Source organism: Mugil cephalus, chromosome 4 (assembly GCF_022458985.1).
Source record: "Mugil cephalus isolate CIBA_MC_2020 chromosome 4, CIBA_Mcephalus_1.1, whole genome shotgun sequence".
In the NCBI taxonomy this organism is placed as follows: domain Eukaryota; kingdom Metazoa; phylum Chordata; class Actinopteri; order Mugiliformes; family Mugilidae; genus Mugil; species Mugil cephalus.
In genome coordinates, this window is record NC_061773.1 from 11,613,523 (window position 1) to 11,629,769 (window position 16,247).

Sequence of the window (16,247 nt, forward strand, 5' to 3'; positions counted from 1 at the left end):
GTCATCTGCAGCATCTGTGTGTGGACTTGTTTCTCATTTCTGATCGATGTGTTCAAGAAAACAGTGCGTTTTTGAGGAAACACCGCCTGACACAATAGCTTAGTAAAATCTGTCCCGGTGTTTCACTGCAGCAGAAAGGATCCTCTGCCAGAATAACACTCCCCAGAAGCCTTCCATCTCCATTCCCTCTCTAATTACAGCTCAAATGTAAACCTATTACCCCTCACCACATTATGAGTTACCTCTAGCTATTCTGAAACGCGCAGAAATGAGGATTTTTGGATTTTGATAAAAATCGAAGGAGAGCCTGGTGATAACAATTTGAACTGATGAAAGCAATTAGTGAAGAAGTGCTAACAGCATGGCAGTAATTGGGTCTTACAAACTAAAAGCCTGCCCTAACCCAGCAATTAGAGCAACCTCCTTTAAAGTTAGTCAATTGTATTGCTTTTAATGGCCTATGCTTGGCTGAAGCTTAGCACGAGGAGGTACAGTCCCCTTTCAAATTGGCCACAGCTCCGCTCCTCATCACAAGGTTTCTGTGCTCTGCTGAAATTTTAATGTGTTGAAAAAAGGCTTGAAGTGATTAACTTGTTTGTGATGGTGATTTACCGCTCCACAGACTGTGTTATATGGGAGGCTGTTTGATGCATTTTGCTACATGACATTAACTTTGGAATTTGTTATATTACTTATAACTTATTGCAGTTTATGTTTCATAAAGACGAATAGTGCCGTTGTTCAGCTTTCAGACATATTGTTCTTAGTGTGCTGCCTGGTAGTGTTGCTAATATTAAATGAAGGAGGCGAGAGCGGCGCTCTCATAACTCTGACACAGTTGTTTTAATTTGCAATTACACGAGTTAATGTTTTGGCACATACTGCAGCTACTGCAGGACGTGACAATTCATTAAACAAATTGAGTCAAAAAACAAAAAACATTAATCCAAATGATCCATTTCCAATTTATTGTACAGAAAAAGTGTCATGACTTTTTCTCTTAAAATTGATATCAAGACATTCAAAAATCGATATTGTATCGGAAGAAAGAATATTGTGATATATTGCCATATCGATATTTGTTCTCACCCTTGCATTGTTCTCAATGATCCAAAAACTGTCTTCCCAGTTTTTGTCAATAAAGTACTACCAGCATGTTTTCCATCATAACGTCACAGATTACACTTTAACCTCTCTGATGTCAATTTTCAAAGGGCATTTCAAGGACACTCATATTGACGCTGTGAGAATAGAACAACTCAAGATTTGAGTTGTGTGGTTTGGTCCGCGTCTGTGTGAGCAAACTGTAAGACTGGTTTGATTTTGTGTTTAAGTGTGCGGGTCGTGGTTAAGTCCTGTATCCTCAATCTCCATCACCTACCTGAACCAGGGACTGTATCCTCATCCCACCTCTTCTTGGACTAGCTTGGACACCCGACTGACACAAATGTGTATTTTGGTGAATATCATTAAAAAGGGCTAAGCTAATCTTTCGGTGGTTAAAAGTCACACGGTTGTGTGGTGGTAGCATGGAGGGGGGTGACTCCAGGACGCTGGAAGGCTAAGTCTTCTTCAAGTGTCATGGGTCTAACTTAACAAAACATCAGTGAAGGGAGGTGCCCCAATTTGAAAACCCTGATGATGTGCCACATACTGCCTACTGCTGTTGGCTAGGCTAGTTAGCTGGTGTCTTCTTGTTGGTTGCTTTCTGGTAGCTGACTGCTGGCCTGCTGGTTGGGTTTCAGTTGGACTGGTCTTCTTAATGTGCTTTGCCTGGCACAAGGGATTGTCACATCTTATCCTGCACATATCTGCACAGTTTGATAACGTTTTAGGCAGGGATGTCGCTGAAGACGACAGGTGCAGCCATACTTAAAGCAGCCTTTGTCCAATCCAGTGGAGAGGGAGAGTCTTTAAAGGACGCCTTCTATATCTATATCATACATTATAATTAGTGCATCCAAGTCCAACATGCAGCATTTTCATGTGTATCATGTGACACAGAAGTAGCAGATCTGAAAATCGTCAGTGTGAGGAGATGTTTTGGTAGTTAGAGGGGTTTTCAAACTCAGTCGCAGCCACGGTGTCTGACTCCGAGACCGATCTGAGCTGCCGCTATCTTGTCAGATATATTTGATATTTACATCCCGATGTCTGCATGGTTCCTGTGGTGCTTGAGGATTACAGACCCAAGCTCTGGGTCTATAGTGATTTGAAGTGAAGGAAACATAAATGTCTGAAAGATTGACAAAACATGTGAGCATTTTGCTATTATCCCATATGTGTGTTACAGAAGGTGAATTTGTGGTCATGTATTGGAACGTGGAAGCATCTATAACATAATTCACTGACTCTAAATAGCAGCACTATACTGTCTAGTAACAACCTTAGAGCATGTTTTTGTCTGTGGCTTGGGTCATAATCAGATTTCAAAAAGCCTTATTTTAAACACAGTTTAAGTAAAATAATTTGTTTTGAGTGTCTCATCTCTGATCAATTGCAATTCATCTTAAGGATTCTCTTTCCTCCTCCAGGAGCCGGTTGTTGTAGCTTTCCCATCATTAAGGCCGGCGCAGCCTTTCCACCAGCTCAACATCTGCCTCTAAATTGGCATATGCTATTATTTCAAGATGTCTGAGAACACGTTGGGAAAGTTTAATGTTCTCTCTAAGCGCTAATTCCCCGTTCTTACTATTACAGATTTGCAGCCCGCAGTCGTAAATTCTGCACGTTTGCCTTAAAGACTGTCCCCTGAAACCTCCTTTCCATGCAGTTTGATAATATAAATCCTAACAGACATTTATGAGAGCTCATCTGTAGTCAGGCAATGTTGGGGAGGAAGTCGAAGAGAAACCCGTCTTCTGTTCAGCCTTGGGTAGTTTCCTCTTTTCTCTTAAAGTAATGCTATGCTATGGCCTGGTGGTTTCCCGACGTTATTCACTGGAGGCTGGATACTGACTGAGCAAAGTGAAATATAAGCTTCTGAAATGCAGTCTATCAATTCCTTTCCGCCATCTTCCGGCTGCGCTCCATGACTTTTTCGCCTTCTGGCTCACATTCTCCCCAGGAATGAAGTGCAGTGTTGAGTGTCCACATCGGACCATAAAAACAGCAACCGAGGCTGAGCATCAAGTTTATGTGAACAGACTGGAGCATAAAATGTAATGGGTGGGACCGTTGAAGTCCTCCTGAAATGGCTTTTTTAAAAGGTTTGTCGACATATTTTTCAGCAAGATGGTCTATTAAAAAGAGGAACATTTATATTGAACTGTCATGGGGTGGACGGGTCAGATGCTCCTTTAATAGTGTCCTCAGGCGGCCCGCAATTCAACAGGGGATCAGTGCTGGTGGCTGCCTCACCACTAATGAGATAATATTGTTTTCCAGGTCAAGGTTTGATTTAGAGCAACTGGTTAAATATACCTCCCAGTTAGCGGCACTGTTAATGTAATTACATGACAGTTTGATTCAGATGAGAATAATCTCTTATCCTCAGCTGTGAATAATTTGAAGCAAACCATTCTTCTTATTTTCAGGCTGTGCTTGTTGCTCCACTTTTCACGCAGTCTGTTGCCCGCTTCTTCTAATGAAGACGGATCTGTCTGCTGTTCAGATCATTGCGGTTCTGCCACTGGTACAGAAAAGTGCAAGTTTTACCGGGGGCCCTCACCTCCTTTCTGTCGAACCGTCCCTCTGTGTTTCACGGCATCGCCTACCACTCGGCTCTGAAAGACGTCAGTGGGATCTGCTCGAGATGAAAAACACGGGAATCCAGTTGGAGAGCAGAGATGGCAGCCGTTTAGAGCAGACATGGCATCCGTTTGACAGATAACCAGCATGTGTGCATGTCAGATGAGAGGCCAGAGACAGAAGTGGAGGATCTGTGGCTTCTCTTTTGTCTGACTCTGCCAACGCAGAGATGGCGGAGCTTGGCGTAGAGAGCCACTGGAAATCCAATTTCAGACATACCATAATGTGATTTTGATGCAGCTCACCACGTGTCTGAAGGTTTACACACAGTTTAGTGTTGAGTTTTGGAAAAGGGGATTTCGTTCATGTGTATTAGGATCTGATTTGTCTCAATCTGTATAAATCCTGGGGTCTTGTGTCTTGAGATTTGGTCGCTGATGTGAACATAAGACACAGCATTTGCTGCTGAAAGCCTCGTTGTGTCTCAAATCCCATTCTTCGGTGCTTACATTTTCTATTTTGAATGCATGGATATGCCAAGTATGGCAGCATGCAGTTCGCTCAGAGAACCAAAATGCATACTAATAACGATGAGAAATTTGAATCTGAAATGATGCATCTTGTGCTGGAAAGAAATTAAACCACAATTTTCAAACCTGCAGAAAGTGGCAACAGAGGAAGTTGAACATTGCGCCATACCAGTGTTATACAACAATTTATTTTTGACTAAGAGCCACTAATATGTTGTTAATTTCAAGCACTTCACAATTATGTAGCCCACATAGTCTCCACAGTGTACTAATGGAAGCATCCAAAATGAGACACACAGTTTTTTCTCATTTGCAAAATATTTAATAGATTTATGTTTAGCTCACTTAAAGTTCTTATTATGTAGCTTAAACCTTGATATCTACTGAGGGAGGTTCTCATTGACAGAGACATACACCCCCATGTTTTGATGGCCACCATAGGATCTCATCTTTGGTTGGTATAAAGCTGCAGTCTCACTGCAGTAGTCTTGAATTGTTTGACTGAGCCTCTGCGCTCTTATGCTTCCATATGAAGAGAAGCAGGGGACCTATTCATCAAAGTATTCCTCAGAAGTGCTACTACAAACCAAATACTCCAAACCATAATGGGACATACCTGCTGTGTCCAATGCTCAGGAACAATCTTTCCATTAAAACATATTTTGCAAAGCAATTTTACAAACAGAATTTGTAGAAGAATGTTGTCTGCATAGAATAACATTGGAGAAATATCTCCGTGTAAGATGAACGCTGTGCAGTGAAGTAACACTGCAGTGTAGAGTAGAATAGGCAGATAGAGAGAATAGCACTACTCAAGATTGTTAAATGAAATTAAAAATGCATTGAGACAAGAAACAAAATGGAGAAGAAAGTCTGTTTTTAACGTCGGAAAGAGTTTTTATTCTGTTTGCCATTTCTTTGGTGTCATTTAAATCGTAGCGGCACAGAACACAACTAAATACATTTAGTTGCACCTGAAAGATGATATGAGGTTGTATTAAGACAGACAATATAGACGCCAAAAACGAGGCCTGTTACTAAATGCTGATGAGAAACACACAATTACATCTAAGTTTGTTTTTATAGTTGAACAAAGTGGAGGACGGTAATCGGATCTAAATGCTGGACTGTTTCATTCTTGCTGCAGTGCTTTCAATAGAAAGAAGTTCCTCGTATGGGCTCTTGCAGTGTCAAGATGGGGTGATGAAAAACGAACATACAATATCACAAAAGTGCCAGAAAATCACAGGTAATGAAATGAGAAGAAGACTATAATGGCTCTGTCTGAACATCCCTTATTACAATTTCAGTGACTGTCGAGAGAATGAGTAATCGTGTCAAGACAACACTTTCTTTGCAGAAAGCTTCGAGTCTGTGTATAAGTCTTTTTCTGCGTCTCTGCGGCTGCTGCTGCTGCCGCTCTCCCTGGATTTAATAACTTCAGTAGCCTTTCACTTATAAGGCTGTATGATTCCTTGAGGTACTCCAATTGATCAGTCAGTGGTGGGCTCTTACATTGTGGCAGCCTGATGAATGGCACTGACACAGACTTCATCTAAACCACTAAAGCATACACTCTGGGGATGGGAGCGCACACTCATCTGTTTCTATATTCTTCCTCTCTACATATCGTCCTCAGTGAGTAAAATATTAAATGATAAAAGGAAATTTGTCCATTTTTAAGGGGAAACTGGTCTATGAGGGTAAAGACTGATGAGCAAGCAAAACCGGCACTTTATTTTAGCAGCTGAAAATGTTAAAAGATTTGTCGCAGCTGGGTCATGATTAGGTGGAATTTTGTGTTGGAAATTCACTGGAATACTGAGTTACTAAATGTACCAAGTATGCTCTAAAACAAGGGAAAGTCTAGGATTTGTCAACTTGGGTGTCACGCTAGCATTTTTTGTTTGTTTGTTTCTGGTTGTTTTTGCAGCTATCGCCATTAGTTCATGTCATTTAAATCCACAGATGCAACATTATTAGCCGCTTTGACTGAACAAAGCCGGAACAGCAGTGTTTCCATTATGTATTTTAATGCACTCTCATTAGACATTAATGTAAAAGACAACATTTGAAATTACTTCCTCAATTGCTGCAAAACAAAAAAAACAAACAATTTTGTCTCCAGACAGTATGAAACATGGACAATTACTAGCTGGTATGAAAGAATATTGTATATCCTTTCATGCCAGACTTACTGAAAAATAATTATGATAAAACAAATATTATAAAACAAAAACGGTTTTCCCTCATGATTGGCAAAGGTGTCTGGATTTTAATCTACTTTGGGATTTTGTTTGCAGTGCCAGTCCTTACTTCTCTTATTTTAGTCTGCAACAACCATGGGTACATTATTCTACAACCTTCTGATGACATTAATCAAGATGACTGAAAGCTACAAAAAAAAAACTAAAACAAATAAATAAATAAAAATTGGTATGGTGACATGTTTTAGAAAGCAAATGTTTTCCTATTCACACATTCACCAGACACGAGTCTATATATAGTCTTAATTTAACTTATGCACTGCAGTTCCAATTGTGTTGTTGTGTATTGTTTTTTTTATGTATTATTGTTACTGTAAAATTTGATTGATTGACTGAATTTTTATTTTTATCTCAATCCCCTTGTTAATATCTGATCTTACTATATTCAGCAGCCAGGCTCATACGTTGTCTGGTGTTTGGTCCTAGTTGGGTTCCTACAGTATCTGCCTGTTGCTATTGGAAACAATGATCATGAGTTAGATCAAAACTGAAACCATAAAAAAAGCTGAAAGATGCTTATCACAGTAACTGCAGAGTTCATTGATAATTCTCTAATTCATCGCTTTGAGTGACTTTGAGTGACACTTATTAGGCGTTTTCTGTCTTCTTTCCAGAGTCCACTTTTAGTTTCATCTCTATGTTCTAGGAGGAGAGCTACATGTTATCTTGGCTAGTATTCATCAGAACAACACCCAGGCAGATTCCCACTGCAGTCTCTCTTTAAACTAAACTCCTACTCCGTCTCTCTCAGATGTGAGTGTCTTTCTTGGACTGGGCTGGGCCTGATTGTCAGCTCAGCATGTTTACAGCTGAGTGGAAATGAGTCAGTCTTTTCTGAATATGGTAATCGAATTAAACTCTTGTCTAGTGAGGGATCGCTCTCTGTGTTTCTCACTATGCAGGAGTATTAAATGTTTCATAAACTAATACCTCTGTGTGTTTCAGGTCTCTCTGCTGTCACATTATTTATTTATTTATTTATTTATTTAATGTGGCCATTTGAATTGTGTCACCTGAATCTATTTTTAATGCCCGCTCACGTCTCTTTTTAACGAGCGTCTTGGCCGTGTGAGGTTGGCAGCTGCGGTATTTCGCGTGCTTTGTTTTACCTGGAAAATGTGTTGCAGTTATTTGTGTTCAGCGCGTCGGGGCTTTTGAGTCGACCGAAATGGGCTATCAGCGTTTGGAGCAAACAGGACGATTGGAATCATTATTAATTCATAGGGTGTCTCTATTGTATGGCCTACAACCTGAGTTTTTATGGCAGCTGCTGTTTCTGCGGTCGGGCCCTGTGGCCAGGACGTGACAGTGTTTTGATCTGCCTCCGCATCCAGAGACTGATAAAGGCCGCTGCATGAGGTGGGATTGAAACCGAGAATAAAAGCTGTATATCTTTTGCTCTCTGTCCTCCTGCGTTCCGATCTGGACTTGCGGATTCATGCTTTGGTGCATGGAGAAGCTTGTTTCCTGTCAGGTGGATACATCTGTTCATGTCAACTTGATACCCAAGAAATAACATCTGATTTGACGTTAATTCAGCTGAACATTTTTGGGCTCTGCATTCGTCCTTCCGGTTGCAAAGGTCTGTCAAATATGCTTCTCTTATCTCTGCGCTTGGCATAGAGGTGACCGGGTTCTGCGTCACGCTGAGAGTTGATGTGTAATTATTATATTTAAGCTATAATGAACTTCAGTAATTTTATTTTTCCTTCCACCAACAACAGCTCCTTGAGCAGATGTGTTGTGAATTGATTTTTCCTGTTTTTGAACTACCACAATTTATATGATAAAAAAAAAAAATACAAAAATGATGCAGTGATTCACATTTTCATTTATTGGTGCTCTTGTTGCACTGGTTTCCCTGAATCAGCCTCAAACTGTTGTATCTAACAAGGAAACAACCCTACTCTGAATATCTCCCCCATGTGAGGTTTTATCATTGGTATTCAGGACTGCTATCTTTTCTTATTTATCATGTAGCTGCTGCTCGATCAAATCCACCTTGAAGGAAGACCCGGTAGATTTCACTTTACACTTGTCTAAACAATACTTCATATTCAATGACTTTTAGCGCGTGCTCTGACTGCGTAATGAAGGACTGCACCTTCAATTAAGTATTTATTTTATGTTAATGTAGTTCAGTTTTTATGAGGCTGAGTTTTGCTGCAGTTGTGCAGAAAGTAAGCAGCAACATCACGGGGAAGAGAAAGGATCTCAGCGTTTAACCCATTCGTCCGTACTTAGAAGCAGTAGCGAGGAGGACACTCAGATGAATGGGTGTGCAGCAGTTCAGAGGTGCAAGTGTCCTGCTCAAAGGGGCTTCCACTGTGGCTGTTGTGTGTCAGTCCGCTTGCATCCAGTCCAGTGATTCAAACCCTGCTTCTCTAAACATGAGACCAAACTGATGAAGTCGTTTTAGTCATAATTGAATTCAGGGATTATTGCAAAATAACTGCTACGAGCTAAAATATGAATTTCCTATTTACTATGAACTCATCCTGTACCAGACTTAATGTGGAGGTCTGTGGGGAGTGGCTTCTTTTTGGGGCCAACCTCAAGTGAACATTTGAAGAACTGCAGTTTTTGTCACTTTAGTGTTGCTCCCCTCGATATTTGATAATCATGGACATTTGACTATGATGCAAATGTTACGGGTTGGTGAATGATTTTTGCAAATATATATATTTAGTTTTGGAGATACAAAAGAAGGCTGACATCTTCTGGCACTGTTTGAACCAAGCTTCGTTCAAAGCTTAGTCTAAGCCTTTAACATAAATATTGCAATATGGATAGTTAAGCACTTTGGAAATATACAGTTCACTTTCTTGTCAGGTGACAATAATGAATATATCCAAATCCGTGTTGGAAGGTGTCGCCTCTCTGCAGCCATCTTGGTATTCTGGTTATCAGTTATCTGGTTTAGCAACCAAAAGGAACTATAAAAATGAATGGGGGGACGAGATGATAGAAAGGCAACAGTAACTCAAATAACCACTCGTTACAACCAAGAAATGCAGAATACCATCTCTGAATGCACAACACGTCCAACCTTAAAGAAGATGGGTACAAACTGAGCGTGGTTTAAATGCCACAGCCTACCTGAGTATTGTTGCTGACCATGTCCATCCCTTTATGACCACACTGTACCCATCTTCTGGCGGCTACTTCCAGCAGGATAATGCACCATGTCACAAAGCTCATATCATCTCCAACTGGTTTCTTGAACGTGACAATGAGTTCACTGTACTCCAGTGGCCTCCACAGTCACCAGATCTCAATCTAGTAGAAAACCATAGATTCGCATCATAGATGTGCAGTCGACAAATCTGCAGCAACTGTGTGATGCTATCATGTCAATATGGACCAAAATCTCTGAGGAACGTTTCCAACACCTTGTTGAAGGTATGCCACCAAGAATTAAGACAGCTCCAACGGCAAAAGGGCGACCAACCTTTTACTAGCAAGGTGTACCTAATAAAGTGGCCGGTGAGTGTATATCTCAGTCCAGAGTTCTGTAATAAGACCAAGTTGTCTATGTCATCCTGTCAAATCAATTGATGAAACGCAAATGTTGGTGAAACTGCCGTGAACCTCAACTGTGTGCTTGTGTCAGAGCAGCGCCCAGTTTTGGCTGTGATAAGACAGTGGTGATAAGTGTGTTTCCCAATACATTTCTGCTGAGGATTCTTTGGTTGCTTTGTCTCTCTCTTGCAGGTCTCTTCTCTTCTGAGCTCAAACCATCAGTTCCTGAGCTTCAAACGGGTGTTAGACGCTATGCTGGCTGTGTCCAAAGTTGGCAGAATTTGTCTGCCAGTGCCTCCATTTCTGTCTCTTGTGCTAAAGCTGGTTTGTTTCTTCTGTTAAATGTTAAAAATGAGTCGACGCTGTGTGCAGGAATATTTCTTGGCTTAATAACATAGAGACTTCCGTGAGCCTCTTCTGGTTGCCTTGCATCATTTTGGCAATGATGTAACCGCATAAAGTCACTGCTCCCAGCGAAGAAAAAGGCAAAGTCACACTTGTTTTCACACTTAGTTGTGATACAGATTAATGTAGATTCTGTTTGACATTTCTGCACGGCAGTTTCCTTCAGCTGGCGTGTGTGCAGAAATAGATAGTTTTGTTAAAGGCTGCCAACGCATGACTCGGGAAAGGCTCTTCCACTCTAGCTGCAGACACACTCCTGCTGTTCGGAAGTGTTCACAGGGTTTCATGGGTTGCACCTGTTTTATTGACAACAACCGCAGGCATCAGTATTTAACACTTAAATAACAGAGTGAAGGTTTGCGGATGTAAATGCTCAGTGTGCTGGTAAGTGAGTGCTTTTTGGTGTGAAGTGATAATGTAATGTTCCAGGTGGTTTGTTAGTGTGTCTAGTTTCAGGAATTTTCAAAAAAAAAAAAGAAGAAAGTCATTTCGGGAAGATGCTTATAATAACTGTACCACAGAGAAAATTATCCTATTCCAGGAGTTTATACATAATGTCATCTCAACTGCAGACTGATAATAGACAAAATAACAGACTTCTAATAAATGTCTCATTTTTGTCTAGTTGTTTTTTAACGAAAAGCTCCTCAAAGTCACTGTGACAAATGAAAGATCCTGTGTTTCAGTCTTGGCACAAGAGGTATTTTTGATTCCGGTTTCATTGCGGTAAGTGTAGTCTCCTTGTCAGCATTAAGAGTGAACACCATACTCCTGTTCCTCATGTATCCCCTGTTGTGCTTCTATTACTGTATGTTGTGCTCGACTGACCAGGTGAACCTGATACGGCCAGTCATGCAGCTGACAGCTGGAACAGCGTGTTGTTCTTTGACGCTTCCCTACCTGCATGTTAGATCAATTGTTCGATTGCTGCAGAAGCCTAAAAGCAACCTGTGGCTTTGTTCTAACCCAGCTCTGTGATGAGGACAACAGGACAGCACTTTGCCCAGCGACTGGCAACAAGTTTCATGACAGAATTGAATGTACCACAGTGTCCCAGAAGGTTTGGTCTCCAGTGATATTTTTCAAGGGCGTTGTTAGTTGAGACCTGGTTTATTTTTGGGTTGTAGGTCAGATTACATCCTATATTTAATGTATACGCTGCTTATATAAGCGATTTGCAGAGATCAGCAATATTGTACAAACAAACCTAATGTCAGATTGACCCAAACAGTTTTCATTATAGGTTATTTGTTCAGGTTTCTTTATTATTCATTTATTTTGGATAAATGTAACAACTTTAAACAGATGATTCAGTTTTACCCTCTGACAGACTGATTGATTTACCCTGGGAAAATAACAGTGTAAATTAAAAAATAATAACAATGATAAATAAAAATAAAACCCTTCTAATTCTAAGAGTGTAGCTTCCCCTCTGAACACATTTTATAAATAAACTTTGGGTTTATGGTCTCTATCTCTTTTTGCCGGCTGCCTTTCGTCATCACATCAGCAAATATCTGCATGAAGTCAAAGCCACTGGGCAAAGTGACAGCAGAGAATACACAAACCAAAGGGATAACATGTCTGTCATCATTTACACACCTCGGAGGCTTTTGAAGTGAAATGGCCTATACCCTGGTTAAAAAAGAAAAAGTAATAAGGGGCCTATAGTTTGTATTTTTAGACTGTGAATATCACAGTGTTCATAAATGTGATAACTGACTGCTTGTCAAAAACACGGCATTACATACCGACTCCGGCTGTAATTTTAATACTTGTTCAAATAAGGATTCAGACGGAGCACATGAAAGAAACTACCGCATCCAGTGTGCTGTATTCATACATTTAATAAAGTAAATAAATAAAAATACACATTACTGAATTGTAATTATTGACTCAGTAATGGATTCATCTTTAATGTTAATGCAAAGTATATAGATAGATAGATAGATAGATAGATAGATAGATAGATAGATAGATAGATAGATAGATAGATAGATAGATAGATAGAAGGATTATCTTACTCAGATCTCCCATGGGGGCCATCGTGCTGTTTAGTGTCTTTCATCTTTGTCCGTTGCTGCCTGTCACTACCCGATTAACTGCTTTTTAACTTCACGTATATTGAAGTAGTGGCCTCATATACTATATAGCTGTGCTAATTTAGCAGCAGAAAAAACAAATAGAGGACACAATCATAAAAAATATGTGAAAATGCTGTTTCAAACACAAAAAAAACAAACAAAAAAAAAGGAATAAGTAAAATAATAGGACCATTCAAACAAATTATTGTTTAACTATTAAGGGCTACTATAAAATGATATTCACCAAGTTTGTTGTGTTGCCACGACTCAGTAGTTTAGTTACCTCCCACTGTGTTCCTGTATTACCTCGAATGACTGAAGTATTGATATTTTGGTCTGAGAATCGATTTTAGAGCATAAAGACCTGGTGTCGGAAGTATCGATATTTCAGTATCGATTCCCGCACATCACTACTGCAGATGAATTAATTGCATTAAAAAATCTTAATCAGATTAATCATGATGACAGATTAATATGTTTACGTGTCTCGTGTCCAAGTGTAAAGGACACAGCTGGGACACAAGATACAAGACAAGGCTTTAACAAGATAAGTTTCCCTATCTTTTCCTTGCTAGTTCTGTGTAGGCCCTGGTTGCAAATTGACATTTATCAATCGGGGATCAATGAATATGATTGTCGGGCAGAGTGCTTCGCTTTAGAGTGGTATTGATTGGCTGAGGGGTTGGGCCTCGTCCTAGTTCTCATTAGTGGTCTCTGTCCTTTCACCTTTCTTTGTCTCTCATCTCTCTGCCACTGACGCGGGGCCCTGGTGATTCCAAGCGATGGCCGTCCTAAGTGCTTTAATGGAAATGTATTGATCATGGGCCTTATAAGCGGCCTATGCGGCCACCTGGATATTCACGCTCAGAGCAGACTCTCTCGGCCTCATGTATGTGTTACGCTTTACAACTCTCACACTCGGTTGCTGCCTTGTAAAGGTTGATTTGCACCGTGTGAACACTGTGACAGGGTGACCCTGGTGGTTAGACAGACCATTTTACAACAATAAAATCAAAGGTTCAGTGGTCATCTTGAGACTGCGGAGGTGTCCTTGAGCGAAATATTGACCAGCTACCTGTACCGCAGCAAGTGTAAGTGAAATAAACTAATTACTGTAAAACACACAACAGGGGTTGCTCTGGAAAAAAAAAAGGCCAGGCTAGCTGTTTCCACAACTACATGCCAAGTTTCTGCCCAGTGTAGACATTTACTAGTCTGGTGTACATACTGTATGAAACAGCAGTTGAGAAAACACTCTTTGGTTCAAGTCATGTAACCTTTTACATTAACTGCTCATCACCAGCCCAAATTAAACTGAACATATCGTATTGTCCATTGTACATTGAGAATCACCCGTTTTCCACACTTTTAATGTGTAGGAAAAGTGAATTGTTGTATTTTTTATTATTGGTGCAGCTCTAATGTAAAATAAAGATTAACATCCTCTGTATTACATATTCACACTGGTTCAACACTTGTGTTTCAATTATGCAATCTGAGTGAGTGTTGGAGTGTTGAACTCAATATGCTGTATAAATAAAACTACTATACGAGATACTTGGTGAATGTACAATCATGGAATGGCCGTTACACAAAAAAAAATGCATATCACAAATATTTAAGTGGGGTTTTATGAAAATCTTCATGATCATAGCGTTCTTTCATTCTTTCCGCACGTCTTGAAAACACTTCCTCCACTTCCCTCCGAGCCGACACGCAGCACGTAGCCACAACAGCAGTCAGACAGTTCACGGTTGTTTCTTCTTATATGGATCGTTACTGGTCTGACCACCACCTCGCCCTGCTCTCTGACCCCTCACTGCATGGTGTTTTTGGGTCCAGCCTCAGAGTCAGCGACCTTGGCCGGTAGCTCCACTTTTAATCAGCAGTTCGCTCCACACGGGCAGCCCCATCCAGCCGCTTCCTGCACCTTAATGAGCTAAGAGTCCCGGACTGGATTCATCCGCCACGGCCAATACTGTAGCTTCCCTAACTCCTTTTTTACATCGTGGCCGGGTGGACGTACTTACTTAGAGGAAAAAATACTACACGAACAAAGCCCGTCATTATGCAGGACATACAACCAAGGCATCTCTTTTCTTGAGCCCATTCGCTTGTATTGTTATCTTACTACATTACAGTCTTTATCTGCGGTTTGTGATGGCATGTCCGTTTAAATTGTAGAGCACTCAACAATGGCGACATTTGTTTGCCCTCACAATCAAGTGATGTACAATGATTGTCTTTGCTCACTGCACCTCGTGTGATTGCCTATTGTCCATGTGCAACTATCTCTTAAGCAAAGTCTGAATATGCTACCCAAGCTGTTCCAACTTTTGAAATTAACTTTGACCGGGGGGCGTGCTGGTGGCTTAAAGATAATCACATCAAGGGCATGGAGCCTGACCTGTTTTTGCATCAGTAAGTTTCTGCTTGCTGAAAAGCACTCAATCGGCAATTGTTGTCTTGCCTTTTGTGGGAATGTGAATAGCACCTTATTGATTGGAAGCAAAATGTTTTTAATGTTGTAGATGAGATTTCTGGATTGCTAGCTAATGGGAAGATGGGAGCACGCTGCAATCTATTTTCAAGTCAAGTCCCAAATTGAAAATCTTTACAGGCATAATTAAGGCTCATCAGAAAGGAATGTCAGAACTTTTGAGATGCTCTTTTATTCCCCCTCCCCTCGACCTGTCCAATCCTGATTGTTATGTGTAAATACACAAACACGCTCAGAATTGTGATGGATCCACGCACAGAACTAATGAATACAAAACAGAGAGCAGTTATTGATGTGTGATCCAAACAAATGGCGGTGAAAACAGTGCCCTTGTAATTGACATTGTGATATTCTTTCACATAAAGAAGCAGTTAGGAGATGTTAATCAAGTAATTTTCTCAAAGGGTGCACATTTGGGATGTTATGTAGTTAACTATATCAGCCAGTGAAGAGCTGCTGTATTTGTCCTCTGGTTGGGCTGCAGGGTCAGTGGATTACATGTGTTGCTGAAGAATATGTGGACAGGTGGGGCTGCACAGGGGTTCAGAGCCGGGTTCCTCCACCTGGGGGATGACCTGGATTTCAAGTAACCATTGTGTTTAGATGTTTGAAACAAGACTTGACTGAGAAATTACTCAAATGCCCTCAAAGGACTCTCTTTACACCAAAGGAGACGTGGCAGCGTGCCGCTCAGGACACCTTGTCCGACCTTCTGTGGAGCCAGATTTATGTGTATAACGAAACACGATGAAGCCCAGTGATCGCCTCTGTTGAAGATTTTTATTCTTCACTGTCTGCGGTTTGCTGTATGAATAGTTTCTTCTTGTCTCTGCTTAATACTAGGGTTGGACACTTTATGTGGGAACATTTGAGGTTCATAACAGAAGTGATATATACACTTTATTAGCCACCCCACTTCATCCACGTCAAAACGAGCCTGTCCAAAGGAATACATTGGCATTTTGTTAAATATGTTTATTTGCTACCTTGCAAAATTGATATACCTGTCACATCTCTATATTAAGTATGAAGCTGCTGCCTTGTAGCTTGATAAATTAGTTTAGCCCAAAGGGTTGAAACAGGAGAGGGTATGTAGCTAAGTACTTTTTCCCCTGGGAATCTCAGCAAATCCCAAGAAAGACCACAACCAACAATCAAGTGATTCATCTCTCAACTATTGTCTGCGTAGCATAAGCTTGATCACGTTTAATGTAGTGTCAGAGATCTCTGTCTGTCCACTAAATCTAAA

General features: G+C 40.6%; 1 protein-coding gene across 3 annotated transcripts in view; it reads left to right on the plus strand.

Annotated features, from left to right (window-relative positions):
* tafa3a (TAFA chemokine like family member 3a) overlaps positions 1-16,247 on the plus strand; it is an 89,218-nt gene that overhangs the window by 60,675 nt on the left and 12,296 nt on the right. The gene's annotated exons all lie outside the window — the stretch shown is intronic.